At 39.2% G+C, this 22088-nt stretch overlaps 18 non-coding genes across 18 annotated transcripts; 9 read left to right on the top strand and 9 right to left on the bottom strand.

Annotated features, from left to right (window-relative positions):
• Positions 1–450: 450 nt before the first annotated feature.
• TRNAQ-UUG (transfer RNA glutamine (anticodon UUG)) lies at positions 451–522 on the bottom strand. The gene has a single exon. It is a non-coding gene; the product is annotated as a tRNA-Gln (tRNA).
• Positions 523–2876: 2354 nt separating this feature from the next.
• TRNAQ-CUG (transfer RNA glutamine (anticodon CUG)) lies at positions 2877–2948 on the top strand. The gene has a single exon. It is a non-coding gene; the product is annotated as a tRNA-Gln (tRNA).
• Positions 2949–3861: 913 nt separating this feature from the next.
• On the bottom strand, positions 3862–3933 carry TRNAQ-UUG (transfer RNA glutamine (anticodon UUG)). The gene has a single exon. It is a non-coding gene; the product is annotated as a tRNA-Gln (tRNA).
• Positions 3934–4192: 259 nt separating this feature from the next.
• On the top strand, positions 4193–4264 carry TRNAQ-CUG (transfer RNA glutamine (anticodon CUG)). The gene has a single exon. It is a non-coding gene; the product is annotated as a tRNA-Gln (tRNA).
• An 881-nt stretch (positions 4265–5145) lies between these two features.
• On the bottom strand, positions 5146–5217 carry TRNAQ-UUG (transfer RNA glutamine (anticodon UUG)). The gene has a single exon. It is a non-coding gene; the product is annotated as a tRNA-Gln (tRNA).
• A 2333-nt stretch (positions 5218–7550) lies between these two features.
• On the top strand, positions 7551–7622 carry TRNAQ-CUG (transfer RNA glutamine (anticodon CUG)). Its single transcript has one exon. It is a non-coding gene; the product is annotated as a tRNA-Gln (tRNA).
• Positions 7623–8529: 907 nt separating this feature from the next.
• TRNAQ-UUG (transfer RNA glutamine (anticodon UUG)) lies at positions 8530–8601 on the bottom strand. The gene has a single exon. It is a non-coding gene; the product is annotated as a tRNA-Gln (tRNA).
• Positions 8602–8860: 259 nt separating this feature from the next.
• TRNAQ-CUG (transfer RNA glutamine (anticodon CUG)) lies at positions 8861–8932 on the top strand. The gene has a single exon. It is a non-coding gene; the product is annotated as a tRNA-Gln (tRNA).
• An 881-nt stretch (positions 8933–9813) lies between these two features.
• TRNAQ-UUG (transfer RNA glutamine (anticodon UUG)) lies at positions 9814–9885 on the bottom strand. The gene has a single exon. It is a non-coding gene; the product is annotated as a tRNA-Gln (tRNA).
• Positions 9886–12236: 2351 nt separating this feature from the next.
• TRNAQ-CUG (transfer RNA glutamine (anticodon CUG)) lies at positions 12237–12308 on the top strand. Its single transcript has one exon. It is a non-coding gene; the product is annotated as a tRNA-Gln (tRNA).
• Positions 12309–13221: 913 nt separating this feature from the next.
• On the bottom strand, positions 13222–13293 carry TRNAQ-UUG (transfer RNA glutamine (anticodon UUG)). The gene has a single exon. It is a non-coding gene; the product is annotated as a tRNA-Gln (tRNA).
• A 259-nt stretch (positions 13294–13552) lies between these two features.
• TRNAQ-CUG (transfer RNA glutamine (anticodon CUG)) lies at positions 13553–13624 on the top strand. The gene has a single exon. It is a non-coding gene; the product is annotated as a tRNA-Gln (tRNA).
• Positions 13625–14505: 881 nt separating this feature from the next.
• On the bottom strand, positions 14506–14577 carry TRNAQ-UUG (transfer RNA glutamine (anticodon UUG)). Its single transcript has one exon. It is a non-coding gene; the product is annotated as a tRNA-Gln (tRNA).
• A 2332-nt stretch (positions 14578–16909) lies between these two features.
• On the top strand, positions 16910–16981 carry TRNAQ-CUG (transfer RNA glutamine (anticodon CUG)). The gene has a single exon. It is a non-coding gene; the product is annotated as a tRNA-Gln (tRNA).
• Positions 16982–17894: 913 nt separating this feature from the next.
• Positions 17895–17966, bottom strand: TRNAQ-UUG (transfer RNA glutamine (anticodon UUG)). The gene has a single exon. It is a non-coding gene; the product is annotated as a tRNA-Gln (tRNA).
• A 259-nt stretch (positions 17967–18225) lies between these two features.
• Positions 18226–18297, top strand: TRNAQ-CUG (transfer RNA glutamine (anticodon CUG)). Its single transcript has one exon. It is a non-coding gene; the product is annotated as a tRNA-Gln (tRNA).
• An 881-nt stretch (positions 18298–19178) lies between these two features.
• TRNAQ-UUG (transfer RNA glutamine (anticodon UUG)) lies at positions 19179–19250 on the bottom strand. The gene has a single exon. It is a non-coding gene; the product is annotated as a tRNA-Gln (tRNA).
• Positions 19251–21601: 2351 nt separating this feature from the next.
• TRNAQ-CUG (transfer RNA glutamine (anticodon CUG)) lies at positions 21602–21673 on the top strand. Its single transcript has one exon. It is a non-coding gene; the product is annotated as a tRNA-Gln (tRNA).
• The last annotated feature ends 415 nt before the right edge of the window (positions 21674–22088 follow it).

Genomic DNA, 22088 nt, shown 5'->3' with positions numbered 1-22088 from the left:
CATTTTTTACACATTTAATAAGACCATCAAATTGCTTGAAACATAGGAATGATTGTGAAAGTGAATATGATTCACCAAAATAATTGTATAACATTTTTTAATGTTAATAAAATAGGGCTTTTTCCAATCTTTTCACATCAATGTTGTTTCTGCATGTTCCAGTGAGCAGAGAATCTACTGCACATAGTGTGTACATTTTTCTTTTCATAGAGTTAAGGTTGGACATTATTCATCTGTGGAAAATGTTTCTGAGAGATATCTGGGTGCCCATTCTGATTGACCTTAGGGATTGTACATTAACGATATGTAGTTGCATCACTGTATTGGTATCAGGCACCAAAGTGCATTTAAATGTAATGTCGTGCAGAGAGAGTCTACTGAACTTCTGAATATTAACTCTGTTGAATTGTAATTTGAGAAATTAGAAAATGGAGTGTAAGAGCAAGATAACGGTCCCACCGAGACTTGAACTCGGATCGTTGGATTCAAAGTCCAAAGTGCTAACCATTACACCATGGAACCCTTGCAAGATGCACCTGAGAGCGTTGAATCAGAAATGGCAATATAGAGCACATTTACAATTTTTACAGATTCATAGTCCCAATTGACTGATATCATACAAACACAGCGATGTTGTCGATTGACGTTGTGCTATAGCAATCTCTGTGCTTTATAGAGCATGTAGATCAAATTCTTCCTCTTGAGGCATATGATTAAGCAATATTAAATATTGTTTCTGACTGCCTCTGTTTTGGCATAATGAAGTTCAGCATTTGCGGAAGTATTTAGGTTCCATGGTCTAATGGTTAGTAGGCTGGACTCTGAATTTAGTAATCTGACATGTTATAGCTATATTTTGTTTTCCTTTGGGTGTATTGTCATTTTATGCACATAGATTTCCTAGCAGTGGCTGTGATGAATAGTTCAATTTGATAGCAGCTTCCTTTTGAGAATTTGAAAAAAAAAGAATTAAATAGTCTCTCTGGATGACTCTGCTTTGATTTCTATGTGCACATCCCTTTTGCGTTTCAGAGGGATTGACCAACATACACAACAGTGCTTGGAAGACCTCTTCCTCCTTCATGGCATGTAAAGCTAACCTCTCTCCTACCGTGTGTTTTTTTACTTTTTAACTTCCCCTTCCGAGTCATGATCATGTAACTGAATTTACATTTTTAGATTTTAACTGCAGTAGTTGCTTGTTTTTCATTTTTATTTTTTGTGTACGCATACATCCCTTTTTGTTGGGCGGGGGGAGTGATGTCTGTTTACTTATATTAGCTAATATAGGTCATTTTATGTCCGCTTACAATATGTGTCAGGATTTTTTATGTCGTTTCCAATCAATGTCTAATATCAAGTGGTTTGCAGCAGTCATACAAAGGCACGTAACACCCCCAAAAAACCTACATAAGTTAGAAATACTCCGGAAGAGTACTCAGTTTATGAAAAGGCGGTGAATCCCAAATAGAACTGTAAATGTAAGCTAGCAAGCAGACTGTGCACCCCTGTTTGGAACTATGACCTGTGTGTTGCCCTCTATTAACAGAACAATGTAACTGCAGCCCATGTCACATAAAATAGAAAGTAGAGATTATGCAAATTAACTCCCAGAAGAGCCTGGTGTCACCCCAAAAGGTGTCATGCTTTTCACACCAAGAAACATCCACACATAGATCCCTGCGAACCTCAAAAACGTACAGGAAACCCTGTCCAGCGCTTTGCTCCCAGAGGAGATAAGGTTGAAAAACCACCCTATGTTAAAAGTGTCCATAATCCATGCCAGCTGCCCTGTCTATAGGCCTAGGGGCATGAGTGGAAGGGTTTAACCTGCCTGGGTTCTTGGGCATGGTTTCATCATGCCTCAGTTTACAATGGCACTCTGCCACTTTGTCAGGCTTTAAAGAAGCCTGACTCCTGCAGAGCAAAAGATCTGATTATTTCCTTACATGTTTTGTACGTAAGAATGCGGATGGTGCTCTGAGCCTCCTATGGTGGTTATTAAGCATGGTATACATACCATAGCATGTAACTGTGCCTACAAATGGAACATTTTGTTCATTTATTAGGGAGTTGTGAAAATGGCAAAATCAAATTGCCATTACTGACACAGACCAGCTGCCGCTGTCCGGACATTTCGTCGAAAGACATTTCGTCGAAAGACATTTGGTCGACGTAATTTGGTCGAAAGCCAAATGGTCGATTTTTTTATTTATTTATATATATATTTTTTAGGTTGTAGTTTAGGGAAAAAAAGGGGTTTTTAGAAAAAAAGGGGGTTGGGGGGACCCCCCCAAACCCCCCCCCAAAAAAAAATGTGAAAATAAAAAACAAAGCAATTCGACCATTTGGTTTTCGACCAAATGGTTTCGACCAATTGTCCTGTCGACAAATTTTTTTCGACGAAATGTCTGGCAACCCAGCTGCCGACTGTTGCTATTGACAGGAGTTCCAGGTGTATAAACTGAGGAGATCACCAGTTCAATTACCTGTGAACGCATTTTGAAGCTCATTCACAACCAGTTCATGCCCGTTCTCTCCATTTTGGCTTTCTGGCTGGCCGAGGGGCCCTTCAGTAATGTTCTTTGCTAACCATCACACCATGGGCCCCTTGCTGGTGCAACCTGACAGAGTTGTAACAGAAATGAGAATCGAGATCTCATGCATCATTTTAACAAACTCATATTCCTAGCCCACGGATATTATGCAAATGTGGAACTGTTTAGTTGGTTGTTGCGCAATAGCAAACTCTTTGCTTTACAGCTCATTTGGATAGGATTCTTCCTCTGGAGGCATAAGATAAAAGAATATTGCATACATTCTCTAAAAGGCTCTTTTTTTGCTGCAATGACGTTCATCATGTCACTAAGTATGTAGGTTCCATGGTGTAATGGTTAGCACTCTGGACTCTGAATCCAGCGATCCGAGTTCAAATCTCGGTGGGACCTTGGGAATTACTGTGTTTGTTTTCCTCTCAGTGTCTTGTTTTAATAGCAATGACGCTGCTGTGTCGCCCACTTTCATAGCATTATTCCCTGGGTCCATTTGAAAACAGAAAGATTTTCCATGGATGACGCTCTTTAGCCACAATGAAACCCACCACTTTCTGTGGTGTGGAAGACCTATGGTGTAATGGTAGCACCCTGGAGGTTGAATCCAATAATTTGCATTGAAATCTCTGTAAGAGTTTACCATCAGTCGAACCTTTCCCTTATCGTTTATTGTGGATGTCTTCTTTGAAGAAAGGTATGATCCAACTAAAGTAAGTACATTCACGAATGGGCCCTTGGTCGGTACAAACAGTATTTATACACCTCAGGCCTTTTGTGAATTAAGAAAAGTGTGTTCTTCGTTCTATTTTTCATCTCAAACTGATACCTTCATTTTACAAACATGTAAAGACTGTTAAGACGCTTGATTAATATCATTGATTCTGAATGCGGTCGCTTTTCATAGGATTAACCCTTTAACAATTTTGAAAGAGAATGGCGATACAATAGAGCTGCTTTTCCCAAAATGGTATTATTAATGTTGTTGCTGCATCTTCAAGTAAAAAGAGAATCCATTGGGTCACAGATTGAGCATGTTTCTTAACATTGAGTTAAGTTTGAAAATTTCAAATCTTTTATGTATGTTTCCGATGCAGATCTGCCCATCGACTCAGAATGACCTCACTCTTCATACATTTAAAAAAAATGCATAAAGATTAAGGTGCTAGGCACAAAAGTGGATTTTTATGAAAAGTTATGCCAGAGAGTGAGAGCGAAAATGAATACCCTACACCACTAACCTTATGAATATTACTATCTTTGGCCTATAATTTAAGACAACAAGGAGACAAAGTGTGTTAGAGCAAGAGAGAGGTTCCACTGAGACTTGAACTCGGATCGCTAGATTCAAAGTCCAAAGTGCTAACCATTACACCATGGAACCCTTGTTGAGCAGAGCTTCATAAGGGCAATGAGAATATAGGGCACAGTCAAGATTTTTACTGACCTATAGTAACCGTTTACTGATATTATATCGAAGCAGCACTGTTGCTGTTGGATGCTGTGCAATCGCAAAGTATTGGCTTCATGTCTCATTTGGATCAAATTCTTCCTCTGGAGTCTAATGATATAGGAATATTACATATTTTCTCTGATGTGCTCTGTTTTTCCAGAATGAAGTGCATCATGCTACTGAATATGTGGGTTCCATGGTGTAATGATTAGCACTCTGGACTCTGAATCCAGCGATCCGAGTTCAAGTCTCGGTGGGACCTTGGGGCTGCTTCTCTTTTAGAGTTGCCTTTCATTTGCAGATAGATATAACAGCAATAGCTTTGCTTTACAGCCCACTTTGATGGCAGTCTTCTTTGACCAAAGAATATTAATAGTTTCTGGGGATGACTCTCTTTTGCCACAAAGAAACTGTCCACTCTCATATCTCCAAAGCTCCAAGGTATAATGGCTATTAAACTGGCTTTTGATCTCAGCGATTTGCATTGAAAGCCCAGGAGGCCCCTAAAATCAGTTGAATTGTTTCCTGATAATTTAGAGTTTATTTCTTCTTTCGAGAAAGGTGTGATCCAAATAAAGTAAGTACATTTAAACAAGGGCACTTGATCAGTAAATGCACTACTTTCTAGAACTCATAACTCTTGTAAGTTATAAAAAGTTTGCTCTCCATACAGTTTGTCAACTCAAAGAATTACATTTTTTACACATTTAATAAGACCATCAAATTGCTTGAAACATAGGAATGATTGTGAAAGTGAATATGATTCACCAAAATAATTGTATAACATTTTTTAATGTTAATAAAATAGGGCTTTTTCCAATCTTTTCACATCAATGTTGTTTCTGCATGTTCCAGTGAGCAGAGAATCTACTGCACATAGTGTGTACATTTTTCTTTTCATAGAGTTAAGGTTGGACATTATTCATCTGTGGAAAATGTTTCTGAGAGATATCTGGGTGCCCATTCTGATTGACCTTAGGGATTGTACATTAACGATATGTAGTTGCATCACTGTATTGGTATCAGGCACCAAAGTGCATTTAAATGTAATGTCGTGCAGAGAGAGTCTACTGAACTTCTGAATATTAACTCTGTTGAATTGTAATTTGAGAAATTAGAAAATGGAGTGTAAGAGCAAGATAACGGTCCCACCGAGACTTGAACTCGGATCGTTGGATTCAAAGTCCAAAGTGCTAACCATTACACCATGGAACCCTTGCAAGATGCACCTGAGAGCGTTGAATCAGAAATGGCAATATAGAGCACATTTACAATTTTTACAGATTCATAGTCCCAATTGACTGATATCATACAAACACAGCGATGTTGTCGATTGACGTTGTGCTATAGCAATCTCTGTGCTTTATAGAGCATGTAGATCAAATTCTTCCTCTTGAGGCATATGATTAAGCAATATTAAATATTGTTTCTGACTGCCTCTGTTTTGGCATAATGAAGTTCAGCATTTGCGGAAGTATTTAGGTTCCATGGTCTAATGGTTAGTAGGCTGGACTCTGAATTTAGTAATCTGACATGTTATAGCTATATTTTGTTTTCCTTTGGGTGTATTGTCATTTTATGCACATAGATTTCCTAGCAGTGGCTGTGATGAATAGTTCAATTTGATAGCAGCTTCCTTTTGAGAATTTGAAAAAAAAAGAATTAAATAGTCTCTCTGGATGACTCTGCTTTGATTTCTATGTGCACATCCCTTTTGCGTTTCAGAGGGATTGACCAACATACACAACAGTGCTTGGAAGACCTCTTCCTCCCATGGCATGTAAAGCTAACCTCTCTCCTACCGTGTGTTTTTTTACTTTTTAACTTCCCCTTCCGAGTCATGATCATGTAACTGAATTTACATTTTTAGATTTTAACTGCAGTAGTTGCTTGTTTTTCATTTTTATTTTTTGTGTACGCATACATCCCTTTTTGTGGGGAGGGGGGAGTGATGTCTGTTTACTTATATTAGCTAATATAGGTCATTTTATGTCCGCTTACAATATGTGTCAGGATTTTTTATGTCGTTTCCAATCAATGTCTAATATCAAGTGGTTTGCAGCAGTCATACAAAGGCACGTAACACCCCCAAAACACCTACATAAGTTAGAAATACTCCGGAAGAGTACTCAGTTTATGAAAAGGCGGTGAATCCCAAATAGAACTGTAAATGTAAGCTAGCAAGCAGACTGTGCACCCCTGTTTGGAACTATGACCTGTGTGTTGCCCTCTATTAACAGAACAATGTAACTGCAGCCCATGTCACATAAAATAGAAAGTAGAGATTATGCAAATTAACTCCCAGAAGAGCCTGGTGTCACCCCAAAAGGTGTCATGCTTTTCACACCAAGAAACATCCACACATAGATCCCTGCGAACCTCAAAAACGTACAGGAAACCATGTCCAGCGCTTTGCTCCCAGAGGAGATAAGGTTGAAAAACCACCCTATGTTAAAAGTGTCCATAATCCATGCCAGCTGCCCTGTCTATAGGCCTAGGGGCATGAGTGGAAGGGTTTAACCTGCCTGGGTTCTTGGGCATGGTTTCATCATGCCTCAGTTTACAATGGCACTCTGCCACTTTGTCAGGCTTTAAAGAAGCCTGACTCCTGCAGAGCAAAAGATCTGATTATTTCCTTACATGTTTTGTACGTAAGAATGCGGATGGTGCTCTGAGCCTCCTATGGTGGTTATTAAGCATGGTATACATACCATAGCATGTAACTGTGCCTACAAATGGAACATTTTGTTCATTTATTAGGGAGTTGTGAAAATGGCAAAATCAAATTGCCATTACTGACACAGACCAGCTGCCGCTGTCCGGACATTTCGTCGAAAGACATTTCGTCGAAAGACATTTGGTCGACGTAATTTGGTCGAAAGCCAAATGGTCGATTTTTTTATTTATGTATATATATATTTTTTAGGTTGTAGTTTAGGGAAAAAAAGGGGGTTGGGGGGACCCCCCCAAACCCCCCCCAAAAAAAAATGTGAAAATAAAAAACAAAGCAATTCGACCATTTGGTTTTCGACCAAATGGTTTCGACCAATTGTCCTGTCGACAAATTTTTTTCGACGAAATGTCTGGCAACCCAGCTGCCGACTGTTGCTATTGACAGGATTTCCAGGTGTATAAACTGAGGAGATCACCAGTTCAATTACCTGTGAACGCATTTTGAAGCTCATTCACAACCAGTTCATGCCCGTTCTCTCCATTTTGGCTTTCTGGCTGGCCGAGGGGCCCTTCAGTAATGTTCTTTGCTAACCATTACACCATGGGCCCCTTGCTGGTGCAACCTGACAGAGTTGTAACAGAAATGAGAATCGAGATCTCATGCATCATTTTAACAAACTCATATTCCTAGCCCACGGATATTATGCAAATGTGGAACTGTTTAGTTGGTTGTTGCGCAATAGCAAACTCTTTGCTTTACAGCTCATTTGGATAGGATTCTTCCTCTGGAGGCATAAGATAAAAGAATATTGCATACATTCTCTAAAAGGCTCTTTTTTTGCTGCAATGACGTTCATCATGTCACTAAGTATGTAGGTTCCATGGTGTAATGGTTAGCACTCTGGACTCTGAATCCAGCGATCCGAGTTCAAATCTCGGTGGGACCTTGGGAATTACTGTGTTTGTTTTCCTCTCAGTGTCTTGTTTTAATAGCAATGACGCTGCTGTGTCGCCCACTTTCATAGCATTATTCCCTGGGTCCATTTGAAAACAGAAAGATTTTCCATGGATGACGCTCTTTAGCCACAATGAAACCCACCACTTTCTGTGGTGTGGAAGACCTATGGTGTAATGGTAGCACCCTGGAGGTTGAATCCAATAATTTGCATTGAAATCTCTGTAAGAGTTTACCATCAGTCGAACCTTTCCCTTATCGTTTATTGTGGATGTCTTCTTTGAAGAAAGGTATGATCCAACTAAAGTAAGTACATTCACGAATGGGCCCTTGGTCGGTACAAACAGTATTTATACACCTCAGGCCTTTTGTGAATTAAGAAAAGTGTGTTCTTCGTTCTATTTTTCATCTCAAACTGATACCTTCATTTTACAAACATGTAAAGACTGTTAAGACGCTTGATTAATATCATTGATTCTGAATGCGGTCGCTTTTCATAGGATTAACCCTTTAACAATTTTGAAAGAGAATGGCGATACAATAGAGCTGCTTTTCCCAAAATGGTATTATTAATGTTGTTGCTGCATCTTCAAGTAAAAAGAGAATCCATTGGGTCACAGATTGAGCATGTTTCTTAACATTGAGTTAAGTTTGAAAATTTCAAATCTTTTATGTATGTTTCCGATGCAGATCTGCCCATCGACTCAGAATGACCTCACTGTTCATACATTTAAAAAAAATGCATAAAGATTAAGGTGCTAGGCACAAAAGTGGATTTTTATGAAAAGTTATGCCAGAGAGTGAAAATGAATACCCTACACCACTAACCTTATGAATATTACTATCTTTGGCCTATAATTTAAGACAACAAGGAGACAAAGTGTGTTAGAGCAAGAGAGAGGTTCCACCGAGACTTGAACTCGGATCGCTAGATTCAAAGTCCAAAGTGCTAACCATTACACCATGGAACCCTTGTTGAGCAGAGCTTCATAAGGGCAATGAGAATATAGGGCACAGTCAAGATTTTTACTGACCTATAGTAACCGTTTACTGATATTATATCGAAGCAGCACTGTTGCTGTTGGATGCTGTGCAATCGCAAAGTATTGGCTTCATGTCTCATTTGGATCAAATTCTTCCTCTGGAGTCTAATGATATAGGAATATTACATATTTTCTCTGATGTGCTCTGTTTTTCCAGAATGAAGTGCATCATGCTACTGAATATGTGGGTTCCATGGTGTAATGGTTAGCACTCTGGACTCTGAATCCAGCGATCCGAGTTCAAGTCTCGGTGGGACCTTGGGGCTGCTTCTCTTTTAGAGTTGCCTTTCATTTGCAGATAGATATAACAGCAATAGCTTTGCTTTACAGCCCACTTTGATGGCAGTCTTCTTTGACCAAAGAATATTAATAGTTTCTGGGGATGACTCTCTTTTGCCACAAAGAAACTGCCCACTCTCATATCTCCAAAGCTCCAAGGTATAATGGCTATTAAACTGGCTTTTGATCTCAGCGATTTGCATTGAAAGCCCAGGAGGCCCCTAAAATCAGTTGAATTGTTTCCTGATAATTTAGAGTTTATTTCTTCTTTCGAGAAAGGTGTGATCCAAATAAAGTAAGTACATTTAAACAAGGGCACTTGATCAGTAAATGCACTACTTTCTAGAACTCATAACTCTTGTAAGTTATAAAAAGTTTGCTCTCCATACAGTTTGTCAACTCAAAGAATTACATTTTTTACACATTTAATAAGACCATCAAATTGCTTGAAACATAGGAATGATTGTGAAAGTGAATATGATTCACCAAAATAATTGTATAACATTTTTTAATGTTAATAAAATAGGGCTTTTTCCAATCTTTTCACATCAATGTTGTTTCTGCATGTTCCAGTGAGCAGAGAATCTACTGCACATAGTGTGTACATTTTTCTTTTCATAGAGTTAAGGTTGGACATTATTCATCTGTGGAAAATGTTTCTGAGAGATATCTGGGTGCCCATTCTGATTGACCTTAGGGATTGTACATTAACGATATGTAGTTGCATCACTGTATTGGTATCAGGCACCAAAGTGCATTTAAATGTAATGTCGTGCAGAGAGAGTCTACTGAACTTCTGAATATTAACTCTGTTGAATTGTAATTTGAGAAATTAGAAAATGGAGTGTAAGAGCAAGATAACGGTCCCACCGAGACTTGAACTCGGATCGTTGGATTCAAAGTCCAAAGTGCTAACCATTACACCATGGAACCCTTGCAAGATGCACCTGAGAGCGTTGAATCAGAAATGGCAATATAGAGCACATTTACAATTTTTACAGATTCATAGTCCCAATTGACTGATATCATACAAACACAGCGATGTTGTCGATTGACGTTGTGCTATAGCAATCTCTGTGCTTTATAGAGCATGTAGATCAAATTCTTCCTCTTGAGGCATATGATTAAGCAATATTAAATATTGTTTCTGACTGCCTCTGTTTTGGCATAATGAAGTTCAGAATTTGCGGAAGTATTTAGGTTCCATGGTCTAATGGTTAGTAGGCTGGACTCTGAATTTAGTAATCTGACATGTTATAGCTATATTTTGTTTTCCTTTGGGTGTATTGTCATTTTATGCACATAGATTTCCTAGCAGTGGCTGTGATGAATAGTTCAATTTGATAGCAGCTTCCTTTTGAGAATTTGAAAAAAAAAGAATTAAATAGTCTCTCTGGATGACTCTGCTTTGATTTCTATGTGCACATCCCTTTTGCATTTCAGAGGGATTGACCAACATACACAACAGTGCTTGGAAGACCTCTTCCTCCCATGGCATGTAAAGCTAACCTCTCTCCTACCGTGTGTTTTTTTACTTTTTAACTTCCCCTTCCGAGTCATGATCATGTAACTGAATTTACATTTTTAGATTTTAACTGCAGTAGTTGCTTGTTTTTCATTTTTATTTTTTGTGTACGCATACATCCCTTTTTGTGGGGAGGGGGGAGTGATGTCTGTTTACTTATATTAGCTAATATAGGTCATTTTATGTCCGCTTACAATATGTGTCAGGATTTTTTATGTCGTTTCCAATCAATGTCTAATATCAAGTGGTTTGCAGCAGTCATACAAAGGCACGTAACACCCCCAAAACACCTACATCAGTTAGAAATACTCCGGAAGAGTACTCAGTTTATGAAAAGGCGGTGAATCCCAAATAGAACTGTAAATGTAAGCTAGCAAGCAGACTGTGCACCCCTGTTTGGAACTATGACCTGTGTGTTGCCCTCTATTAACAGAACAATGTAACTGCAGCCCATGTCACATAAAATAGAAAGTAGAGATTATGCAAATTAACTCCCAGAAGAGCCTGGTGTCACCCCAAAAGGTGTCATGCTTTTCACACCAAGAAACATCCACACATAGATCCCTGCGAACCTCAAAAACGTACAGGAAACCCTGTCCAGCGCTTTGCTCCCAGAGGAGATAAGGTTGAAAAACCACCCTATGTTAAAAGTGTCCATAATCCATGCCAGCTGCCCTGTCTATAGGCCTAGAGGCATGAGTGGAAGGGTTTAACCTGCCTGGGTTCTTGGGCATGGTTTCATCATGCCTCAGTTTACAATGGCACTCTGCCACTTTGTCAGGCTTTAAAGAAGCCTGACTCCTGCAGAGCAAAAGATCTGATTATTTCCTTACATGTTTTGTACGTAAGAATGCGGATGGTGCTCTGAGCCTCCTATGGTGGTTATTAAGCATGGTATACATACCATAGCATGTAACTGTGCCTACAAATGGAACATTTTGTTCATTTATTAGGGAGTTGTGAAAATGGCAAAATCAAATTGCCATTACTGACACAGACCAGCTGCCGCTGTCCGGACATTTCGTCGAAAGACATTTCGTCGAAAGACATTTGGTCGACGTAATTTGGTCGAAAGCCAAATGGTCGATTTTTTTATTTATTTATATATATATTTTTTAGGTTGTAGTTTAGCGAAAAAAAGGGGTTTTTAGAAAAAAAGGGGGTTGGGGGGACCCCCCCAAACCCCCCCCCAAAAAAAATGTGAAAATAAAAAACAAAGCAATTCGACCATTTGGTTTTCGACCAAATGGTTTCGACCAATTGTCCTGTCGACAAATTTTTTTCGACGAAATGTCTGGCAACCCAGCTGCCGACTGTTGCTATTGACAGGAGTTCCAGGTGTATAAACTGAGGAGATCACCAGTTCAATTACCTGTGAACGCATTTTGAAGCTCATTCACAACCAGTTCATGCCCGTTCTCTCCATTTTGGCTTTCTGGCTGGCCGAGGGGCCCTTCAGTAATGTTCTTTGCTAACCATTACACCATGGGCCCCTTGCTGGTGCAACCTGACAGAGTTGTAACAGAAATGAGAATCGAGATCTCATGCATCATTTTAACAAACTCATATTCCTAGCCCACGGATATTATGCAAATGTGGAACTGTTTAGTTGGTTGTTGCGCAATAGCAAACTCTTTGCTTTACAGCTCATTTGGATAGGATTCTTCCTCTGGAGGCATAAGATAAAAGAATATTGCATACATTCTCTAAAAGGCTCTTTTTTTGCTGCAATGACGTTCATCATGTCACTAAGTATGTAGGTTCCATGGTGTAATGGTTAGCACTCTGGACTCTGAATCCAGCGATCCGAGTTCAAATCTCGGTGGGACCTTGGGAATTACTGTGTTTGTTTTCCTCTCAGTGTCTTGTTTTAATAGCAATGACGCTGCTGTGTCGCCCACTTTCATAGCATTATTCCCTGGGTGCATTTGAAAAAAGAAAGATTTTCCATGGATGACGCTCTTTAGCCACAATGAAACCCACCACTTTCTGTGGTGTGAAAGACCCATGGTGTAATGGTAGCACCCTGGAGGTTGAATCCAATAATTTGCATTCAAATCTCTGTAAGAGTTTACCATCAGTCGAACCTTTCCCTTATCGTTTATTGTGGATGTCTTCTTTGAAGAAAGGTATGATCCAACTAAAGTAAGTACATTCACGAATGGGCCCTTGGTCGGTACAAACAGTATTTATACACCTCAGGCCTTTTGTGAATTAAGAAAAGTGTGTTCTTCGTTCTATTTTTCATCTCAAACTGATACCTTCATTTTACAAACATGTAAAGACTGTTAAGACGCTTGATTAATATCATTGATTCTGAATGCGGTCGCTTTTCATAGGATTAACCCTTTAACAATTTTGAAAGAGAATGGCGATACAATAGAGCTGCTTTTCCCAAAATGGTATTATTAATGTTGTTGCTGCATCTTCAAGTAAAAAGAGAATCCATTGGGTCACAGATTGAGCATGTTTCTTAACATTGAGTTAAGTTTGAAAATTTCAAATCTTTTATGTATGTTTCCGATGCAGATCTGCCCATCGACTCAGAATGACCTCACTGTTCATAAATTTAAAAAAAATGCATAAAGATTAAGGTGCTAGGCACAAAAGTGGATTTTTATGAAAAGTTATGCCAGAGAGTGAGAGCGAAAATGAATACCCTACACCACTAACCTTATGAATATTACTATCTTTGGCCTATAATTTAAGACAACAAGGAGACAAAGTGTGTTAGAGCAAGAGAGAGGTTCCACTGAGACTTGAACTCGGATCGCTAGATTCAAAGTCCAAAGTGCTAACCATTACACCATGGAACCCTTGTTGAGCAGAGCTTCATAAGGGCAATGAGAATATAGGGCACAGTCAAGATTTTTACTGACCTATAGTAACCGTTTACTGATATTATATCGAAGCAGCACTGTTGCTGTTGGATGCTGTGCAATCGCAAAGTATTGGCTTCATGTCTCATTTGGATCAAATTCTTCCTCTGGAGTCTAATGATATAGGAATATTACATATTTTCTCTGATGTGCTCTGTTTTTCCAGAATGAAGTGCATCATGCTACTGAATATGTGGGTTCCATGGTGTAATGATTAGCACTCTGGACTCTGAATCCAGCGATCCGAGTTCAAGTCTCGGTGGGACCTTGGGGCTGCTTCTCTTTTAGAGTTGCCTTTCATTTGCAGATAGATATAACAGCAATAGCTTTGCTTTACAGCCCACTTTGATGGCAGTCTTCTTTGACCAAAGAATATTAATAGTTTCTGGGGATGACTCTCTTTTGCCACAAAGAAACTGTCCACTCTCATATCTCCAAAGCTCCAAGGTATAATGGCTATTAAACTGGCTTTTGATCTCAGCGATTTGCATTGAAAGCCCAGGAGGCCCCTAAAATCAGTTGAATTGTTTCCTGATAATTTAGAGTTTATTTCTTCTTTCGAGAAAGGTGTGATCCAAATAAAGTAAGTACATTTAAACAAGGGCACTTGATCAGTAAATGCACTACTTTCTAGAACTCATAACTCTTGTAAGTTATAAAAAGTTTGCTCTCCATACAGTTTGTCAACTCAAAGAATTACATTTTTTACACATTTAATAAGACCATCAAATTGCTTGAAACATAGGAATGATTGTGAAAGTGAATATGATTCACCAAAATAATTGTATAACATTTTTTAATGTTAATAAAATAGGGCTTTTTCCAATCTTTTCACATCAATGTTGTTTCTGCATGTTCCAGTGAGCAGAGAATCTACTGCACATAGTGTGTACATTTTTCTTTTCATAGAGTTAAGGTTGGACATTATTCATCTGTGGAAAATGTTTCTGAGAGATATCTGGGTGCCCATTCTGATTGACCTTAGGGATTGTACATTAACGATATGTAGTTGCATCACTGTATTGGTATCAGGCACCAAAGTGCATTTAAATGTAATGTCGTGCAGAGAGAGTCTACTGAACTTCTGAATATTAACTCTGTTGAATTGTAATTTGAGAAATTAGAAAATGGAGTGTAAGAGCAAGATAACGGTCCCACCGAGACTTGAACTCGGATCGTTGGATTCAAAGTCCAAAGTGCTAACCATTACACCATGGAACCCTTGCAAGATGCACCTGAGAGCGTTGAATCAGAAATGGCAATATAGAGCACATTTACAATTTTTACAGATTCATAGTCCCAATTGACTGATATCATACAAACACAGCGATGTTGTCGATTGACGTTGTGCTATAGCAATCTCTGTGCTTTATAGAGCATGTAGATCAAATTCTTCCTCTTGAGGCATATGATTAAGCAATATTAAATATTGTTTCTGACTGCCTCTGTTTTGGCATAATGAAGTTCAGCATTTGCGGAAGTATTTAGGTTCCATGGTCTAATGGTTAGTAGGCTGGACTCTGAATTTAGTAATCTGACATGTTATAGCTATATTTTGTTTTCCTTTGGGTGTATTGTCATTTTATGCACATAGATTTCCTAGCAGTGGCTGTGATGAATAGTTCAATTTGATAGCAGCTTCCTTTTGAGAATTTGAAAAAAAAAGAATTAAATAGTCTCTCTGGATGACTCTGCTTTGATTTCTATGTGCACATCCCTTTTGCGTTTCAGAGGGATTGACCAACATACACAACAGTGCTTGGAAGACCTCTTCCTCCCATGGCATGTAAAGCTAACCTCTCTCCTACCGTGTGTTTTTTTACTTTTTAACTTCCCCTTCCGAGTCATGATCATGTAACTGAATTTACATTTTTAGATTTTAACTGCAGTAGTTGCTTGTTTTTCATTTTTATTTTTTGTGTACGCATACATCCCTTTTTGTGGGGAGGGGGGAGTGATGTCTGTTTACTTATATTAGCTAATATAGGTCATTTTATGTCCGCTTACAATATGTGTCAGGATTTTTTATGTCGTTTCCAATCAATGTCTAATATCAAGTGGTTTGCAGCAGTCATACAAAGGCACGTAACACCCCCAAAACACCTACATCAGTTAGAAATACTCCGGAAGAGTACTCAGTTTATGAAAAGGCGGTGAATCCCAAATAGAACTGTAAATGTAAGCTAGCAAGCAGACTGTGCACCCCTGTTTGGAACTATGACCTGTGTGTTGCCCTCTATTAACAGAACAATGTAACTGCAGCCCATGTCACATAAAATAGAAAGTAGAGATTATGCAAATTAACTCCCAGAAGAGCCTGGTGTCACCCCAAAAGGTGTCATGCTTTTCACACCAAGAAACATCCACACATAGATCCCTGCGAACCTCAAAAACGTACAGGAAACCATGTCCAGCGCTTTGCTCCCAGAGGAGATAAGGTTGAAAAACCACCCTATGTTAAAAGTGTCCATAATCCATGCCAGCTGCCCTGTCTATAGGCCTAGGGGCATGAGTGGAAGGGTTTAACCTGCCTGGGTTCTTGGGCATGGTTTCATCATGCCTCAGTTTACAATGGCACTCTGCCACTTTGTCAGGCTTTAAAGAAGCCTGACTCCTGCAGAGCAAAAGATCTGATTATTTCCTTACATGTTTTGTACGTAAGAATGCGGATGGTGCTCTGAGCCTCCTATGGTGGTTATTAAGCATGGTATACATACCATAGCATGTAACTGTGCCTACAAATGGAACATTTTGTTCATTTATTAGGGAGTTGTGAAAATGGCAAAATCAAATTGCCATTACTGACACAGACCAGCTGCCGCTGTCCGGACATTTCGTCGAAAGACATTTCGTCGAAAGACATTTGGTCGACGTAATTTGGTCGAAAGCCAAATGGTCGATTTTTTTATTTATTTATATATATATTTTTTAGGTTGTAGTTTAGGGAAAAAAAGGGGGTTGGGGGGACCCCCCCAAACCCCCCCCAAAAAAAATGTGAAAATAAAAAACAAAGCAATTCGACCATTTGGTTTTCGACCAAATGGTTTCGACCAATTGTCCTGTCGACAAATTTTTTTCGACGAAATGTCTGGCAACCCAGCTGCCGACTGTTGCTATTGACAGGATTTCCAGGTGTATAAACTGAGGAGATCACCAGTTCAATTACCTGTGAACGCATTTTGAAGCTCATTCACAACCAGTTCATGCCCGTTCTCTCCATTTTGGCTTTCTGGCTGGCCGAGGGGCCCTTCAGTAATGTTCTTTGCTAACCATTACACCATGGGCCCCTTGCTGGTGCAACCTGACAGAGTTGTAACAGAAATGAGAATCGAGATCTCATGCATCATTTTAACAAACTCATATTCCTAGCCCACGGATATTATGCAAATGTGGAACTGTTTAGTTGGTTGTTGCGCAATAGCAAACTCTTTGCTTTACAGCTCATTTGGATAGGATTCTTCCTCTGGAGGCATAAGATAAAAGAATATTGCATACATTCTCTAAAAGGCTCTTTTTTTGCTGCAATGACGTTCATCATGTCACTAAGTATGTAGGTTCCATGGTGTAATGGTTAGCACTCTGGACTCTGAATCCAGCGATCCGAGTTCAAATCTCGGTGGGACCTTGGGAATTACTGTGTTTGTTTTCCTCTCAGTGTCTTGTTTTAATAGCAATGACGCTGCTGTGTCGCCCACTTTCATAGCATTATTCCCTGGGTCCATTTGAAAACAGAAAGATTTTCCATGGATGACGCTCTTTAGCCACAATGAAACCCACCACTTTCTGTGGTGTGGAAGACCTATGGTGTAATGGTAGCACCCTGGAGGTTGAATCCAATAATTTGCATTGAAATCTCTGTAAGAGTTTACCATCAGTCGAACCTTTCCCTTATCGTTTATTGTGGATGTCTTCTTTGAAGAAAAGTATGATCCAACTAAAGTAAGTACATTCACGAATGGGCCCTTGGTCGGTACAAACAGTATTTATACACCTCAGGCCTTTTGTGAATTAAGAAAAGTGTGTTCTTCGTTCTATTTTTCATCTCAAACTGATACCTTCATTTTACAAACATGTAAAGACTGTTAAGACGCTTGATTAATATCATTGATTCTGAATGCGGTCGCTTTTCATAGGATTAACCCTTTAACAATTTTGAAAGAGAATGGCGATACAATAGAGCTGCTTTTCCCAAAATGGTATTATTAATGTTGTTGCTGCATCTTCAAGTAAAAAGAGAATCCATTGGGTCACAGATTGAGCATGTTTCTTAACATTGAGTTAAGTTTGAAAATTTCAAATCTTTTATGTATGTTTCCGATGCAGATCTGCCCATCGACTCAGAATGACCTCACTGTTCATACATTTAAAAAAAATGCATAAAGATTAAGGTGCTAGGCACAAAAGTGGATTTTTATGAAAAGTTATGCCAGAGAGTGAGAGCGAAAATGAATACCCTACACCACTAACCTTATGAATATTACTATCTTTGGCCTATAATTTAAGACAACAAGGAGACAAAGTGTGTTAGAGCAAGAGAGAGGTTCCACCGAGACTTGAACTCGGATCGCTAGATTCAAAGTCCAAAGTGCTAACCATTACACCATGGAACCCTTGTTGAGCAGAGCTTCATAAGGGCAATGAGAATATAGGGCACAGTCAAGATTTTTACTGACCTATAGTAACCGTTTACTGATATTATATCGAAGCAGCACTGTTGCTGTTGGATGCTGTGCAATCGCAAAGTATTGGCTTCATGTCTCATTTGGATCAAATTCTTCCTCTGGAGTCTAATGATATAGGAATATTACATATTTTCTCTGATGTGCTCTGTTTTTCCAGAATGAAGTGCATCATGCTACTGAATATGTGGGTTCCATGGTGTAATGGTTAGCACTCTGGACTCTGAATCCAGCGATCCGAGTTCAAGTCTCGGTGGGACCTTGGGGCTGCTTCTCTTTTAGAGTTGCCTTTCATTTGCAGATAGATATAACAGCAATAGCTTTGCTTTACAGCCCACTTTGATGGCAGTCTTCTTTGACCAAAGAATATTAATAGTTTCTGGGGATGACTCTCTTTTGCCACAAAGAAACTGCCCACTCTCATATCTCCAAAGCTCCAAGGTATAATGGCTATTAAACTGGCTTTTGATCTCAGCGATTTGCATTGAAAGCCCAGGAGGCCCCTAAAATCAGTTGAATTGTTTCCTGATAATTTAGAGTTTATTTCTTCTTTCGAGAAAGGTGTGATCCAAATAAAGTAAGTACATTTAAACAAGGGCACTTGATCAGTAAATGCACTACTTTCTAGAACTCATAACTCTTGTAAGTTATAAAAAGTTTGCTCTCCATACAGTTTGTCAACTCAAAGAATTACATTTTTTACACATTTAATAAGACCATCAAATTGCTTGAAACATAGGAATGATTGTGAAAGTGAATATGATTCACCAAAATAATTGTATAACATTTTTTAATGTTAATAAAATAGGGCTTTTTCCAATCTTTTCACATCAATGTTGTTTCTGCATGTTCCAGTGAGCAGAGAATCTACTGCACATAGTGTGTACATTTTTCTTTTCATAGAGTTAAGGTTGGACATTATTCATCTGTGGAAAATGTTTCTGAGAGATATCTGGGTGCCCATTCTGATTGACCTTAGGGATTGTACATTAACGATATGTGGTTGCATCACTGTATTGGTATCAGGCACCAAAGTGCATTTAAATGTAATGTCGTGCAGAGAGAGTCGACTGAACTTCTGAATATTAACTCTGTTGAATTGTAATTTGAGAAATTAGAAAATGGAGTGTAAGAGCAAGATAACGGTCCCACCGAGACTTGAACTCGGATCGTTGGATTCAAAGTCCAAAGTGCTAACCATTACACCATGGAACCCTTGCAAGATGCACCTGAGAGCGTTGAATCAGAAATGGCAATATAGAGCACATTTACAATTTTTACAGATTCATAGTCCCAATTGACTGATATCATACAAACACAGCGATGTTGTCGATTGACGTTGTGCTATAGCAATCTCTGTGCTTTATAGAGCATGTAGATCAAATTCTTCCTCTTGAGGCATATGATTAAGCAATATTAAATATTGTTTCTGACTGCCTCTGTTTTGGCATAATGAAGTTCAGCATTTGCGGAAGTATTTAGGTTCCATGGTCTAATGGTTAGTAGGCTGGACTCTGAATTTAGTAATCTGACATGTTATAGCTATATTTTGTTTTCCTTTGGGTGTATTGTCATTTTATGCACATAGATTTCCTAGCAGTGGCTGTGATGAATAGTTCAATTTGATAGCAGCTTCCTTTTGAGAATTTGAAAAAAAAAGAATTAAATAGTCTCTCTGGATGACTCTGCTTTGATTTCTATGTGCACATCCCTTTTGCGTTTCAGAGGGATTGACCAACATACACAACAGTGCTTGGAAGACCTCTTCCTCCCATGGCATGTAAAGCTAACCTCTCTCCTACCGTGTGTTTTTTTACTTTTTAACTTCCCCTTCCGAGTCATGATCATGTAACTGAATTTACATTTTTAGATTTTAACTGCAGTAGTTGCTTGTTTTTCATTTTTATTTTTTGTGTACGCATACACCCCTTTTTGTGGGGAGGGGGGAGTGATGTCTGTTTACTTATATTAGCTAATATAGGTAATTTTATGTCCGCTTACAATATGTGTCAGGATTTTTTATGTCGTTTCCAATCAATGTCTAATATCAAGTGGTTTGCAGCAGTCATACAAAGGCACGTAACACCCCCAAAACACCTACATCAGTTAGAAATACTCCGGAAGAGTACTCAGTTTATGAAAAGGCGGTGAATCCCAAATAGAACTGTAAATGTAAGCTAGCAAGCAGACTGTGCACCCCTGTTTGGAACTATGACCTGTGTGTTGCCCTCTATTAACAGAACAATGTAACTGCAGCCCATGTCACATAAAATAGAAAGTAGAGATTATGCAAATTAACTCCCAGAAGAGCCTGGTGTCACCCCAAAAGGTGTCATGCTTTTCACACCAAGAAACATCCACACATAGATCCCTGCGAACCTCAAAAACGTACAGGAAACCCTGTCCAGCGCTTTGCTCCCAGAGGAGATAAGGTTGAAAAACCACCCTATGTTAAAAGTGTCCATAATCCATGCCAGCTGCCCTGTCTATAGGCCTAGGGGCATGAGTGGAAGGGTTTAACCTGCCTGGGTTCTTGGGCATGGTTTCATCATGCCTCAGTTTACAATGGCACTCTGCCACTTTGTCAGGCTTTAAAGAAGCCTGACTCCTGCAGAGCAAAAGATCTGATTATTTCCTTACATGTTTTGTACGTAAGAATGCGGATGGTGCTCTGAGCCTCCTATGGTGGTTATTAAGCATGGTATACATACCATAGCATGTAACTGTGCCTACAAATGGAACATTTTGTTCATTTATTAGGGAGTTGTGAAAATGGCAAAATCAAATTGCCATTACTGACACAGACCAGCTGCCGCTGTCCGGACATTTCGTCGAAAGACATTTCGTCGAAAGACATTTGGTCGACGTAATTTGGTCGAAAGCCAAATGGTCGATTTTTTTATTTATTTATATATATATATTTTAGGTTGTAGTTTAGGGAAAAAAAGGGGTTTTTAGAAAAAAAGGGGGTTGGGGGGACCCCCCCAAACCCCCCCCAAAAAAAAATGTGAAAATAAAAAACAAAGCAATTCGACCATTTGGTTTTCGACCAAATGGTTTCGACCAATTGTCCTGTCGACAAATTTTTTTCGACGAAATGTCTGGCAACCCAGCTGCCGACTGTTGCTATTGACAGGAGTTCCAGGTGTATAAACTGAGGAGATCACCAGTTCAATTACCTGTGAACGCATTTTGAAGCTCATTCACAACCAGTTCATGCCCGTTCTCTCCATTTTGGCTTTCTGGCTGGCCGAGGGGCCCTTCAGTAATGTTCTTTGCTAACCATTACACCATGGGCCCCTTGCTGGTGCAACCTGACAGAGTTGTAACAGAAATGAGAATCGAGATCTCATGCATCATTTTAACAAACTCATATTCCTAGCCCACGGATATTATGCAAATGTGGAACTGTTTAGTTGGTTGTTGCGCAATAGCAAACTCTTTGCTTTACAGCTCATTTGGATAGGATTCTTCCTCTGGAGGCATAAGATAAAAGAATATTGCATACATTCTCTAAAAGGCTCTTTTTTTGCTGCAATGACGTTCATCATGTCACTAAGTATGTAGGTTCCAAGGTGTAATGGTTAGCACTCTGGACTCTGAATCCAGCGATCCGAGTTCAAATCTCGGTGGGACCTTGGGAATTACTGTGTTTGTTTTCCTCTCAGTGTCTTGTTTTAATAGCAATGACGCTGCTGTGTCGCCCACTTTCATAGCATTATTCCCTGGGTCCATTTGAAAACAGAAAGATTTTCCATGGATGACGCTCTTTAGCCACAATGAAACCCACCACTTTCTGTGGTGTGGAAGACCTATGGTGTAATGGTAGCACCCTGGAGGTTGAATCCAATAATTTGCATTGAAATCTCTGTAAGAGTTTACCATCAGTCGAACCTTTCCCTTATCGTTTATTGTGGATGTCTTCTTTGAAGAAAGGTATGATCCAACTAAAGTAAGTACATTCACGAATGGGCCCTTGGTCGGTACAAACAGTATTTATACACCTCAGGCCTTTTGTGAATTAAGAAAAGTGTGTTCTTCGTTCTATTTTTC

The sequence above is a fragment of the Ambystoma mexicanum genome, chromosome 5p (genome assembly GCF_040938575.1).
Source record: "Ambystoma mexicanum isolate Mex_15411 chromosome 5p, UKY_AmexF1_1, whole genome shotgun sequence".
Taxonomy (NCBI): domain Eukaryota; kingdom Metazoa; phylum Chordata; class Amphibia; order Caudata; family Ambystomatidae; genus Ambystoma; species Ambystoma mexicanum.
Note: the sequence above shows the minus strand (reverse complement) of the source record. Positions and strands in the feature narration are given on the sequence as shown.